This window comes from Anneissia japonica, unplaced genomic scaffold (genome assembly GCF_011630105.1).
Source record: "Anneissia japonica isolate Jap-2015-1 unplaced genomic scaffold, ASM1163010v1 scaffold1467_len401143_cov160, whole genome shotgun sequence".
In the NCBI taxonomy this organism is placed as follows: Eukaryota; Metazoa; Echinodermata; class Crinoidea; order Comatulida; family Comatulidae; genus Anneissia; species Anneissia japonica.
This window is the reverse complement of record NW_022758991.1, coordinates 373,807-375,831: the sequence shown is the minus strand read 5'-3', so window position 1 is coordinate 375,831 and position 2,025 is coordinate 373,807.

The following is a 2,025-nucleotide window of genomic DNA, read 5'->3' as shown; positions in this document are numbered from 1 at the left end:
TAACAACACACCGCCCACAAAATTAATGTAATAACGATCATCGCCCACAAATGCGATTAAAACATGACCTCTTCGCTCACAAATGTAATATTTTCTTTTAACTTCGAATGTAGAAATAAGTCAAAAATGGCCAAACCGCGCATTTTGTGACAGAAGCATTAACATTTTGAGCGTTTCATTTATAAGGCATGCGAACAATAAAATTCAACCCAGGTAACAATCCCACATGGGGCCTATATGCAAAATATCTGGGAAAAGTCTTATGGGCTACAACTTTTTTTTTACCTTTATGGGATCCGTCTGGGCAATCACATATGGGCCTTGCCCATGGTTTACCCATATGGAGCCCATATGCCAAATATATAGGCAAATATATATGGGAATGCCCATATTTAAAGTACATCGGCCCCATATGGTAAATACCTGGGCAGATAAATATGGAAATGCCCACATTTAAGCCGCATGGGGCCCATGTGCCAAATAACTGGGAAAATACATATGGGCATGCCCATATTTATCTACATGGGACCCACATGCCAAATACCTGAGTAGTTGAATATGGGTGTGCCCATATTAATTTCGCATATGGCCCATGTGCCAAATATATGGGAAAATAGATATGGGCATGCCCACATATATAATATACATGGGACCCATATGCCAAATACATGGGCAAGTAAATATTGGAAGCCCATATTTAATCCAAGTGGATCTCATATGCCAAATATGTGGGCAGTTATATATGGGCATGCCCATATTTAATTTGCATGTGACCCATATGCTAAATAGTTTGACAAAACTACAGGTTGAAGACGTTGACCGTGACGACCGGTAACCGTACGGTCGTTTTCGTCGGAACGGACGACGGTCGAGTCTTGAAATTGCTGCTGTCGCAAAATTGGGCCGTTTTTCTGTATGTCATGCGCGCGACGGAGCAACCGATCACGAACGCCGGGTTGCACGGAACTTTTTGTACGTAGCCTCTTCAGATCGACTTTACGAAATCCCTCTTCAACGGCAGTGCCGAAGCCTGAAGGATCGCACCCGCAAGCAAGATCCGCATTGCAGTTGGATGTCGACGAACGCCAGCGTCGAGTTGGTCCGAAGTCCGTCGGAGCACGTGCAGACAGTGGAAAAGACGAACGCGGATGTCGAGTTGGAATCAAGACCGTCAGAGTACGTGCCGAATGTGCAGGTGACGAACGCCGACTTCGAGTTGGACCCAAGGCGGTCGGAGCACTTGCCGAACGTGCAGGTGAAGAACGCCTATCTGGACTCGCCGTCAACGGATCACATCAGTCCCGTCGCACTCGCGGCAGTCGGGTGGACACTTTGTATAGTTGAAACTATAGGCATTGTTTGGTTGATCTTTAAAGTTACTTTCTTGGTACGGTAAAAAAAAAATCGTGCATTTTTACATATCTGTGTATTTTTACAATCCGTTTCTGTTAGAGTTAGCAACATGCGAACAGGCAAAAATGCATTGTTGATTTGAAAATTGAAATAAATGAAGATTGACACATAAATTGTTTGTTTTGCTTTTCTTTTATTTCGTCTAATCTAAACTCAACCCACATAATCAATAATAATGAAAGTTCCTGTGAACTGAATAACGTATATCGTACTTAATGACGAAACCTAAGACGAAATGACTATTTTGATGTCTTTTTATAGAGCAGTAATTGAAAGCATTTTAACATTATCTATAACCGTCTGGTTCGGGGGCGCTACCGAAAACGACTTATATGCCCTTAACAGAATCGTCAGGACTGCAACGCATATCATTGGTTTGGAACAAATGCCTCTGGAAACCATTTTCCATAATCGGCTTCTTAAAAAGGCAGAGGCTACTATGGGCGACCAAACTCATCCTGCCTCAAACCTATTCCAATTGATGCGCAGTGGTCGACGTTTTCGTTCATTGAAAGCCACTAAGGCTAGATTCAGGAATAGTTTCTTTCCTAGAGCAATTATGGCTCTAAATTGTAGGTAAATGTTTCATACTTTTGCACTTTGTTTCTTTGT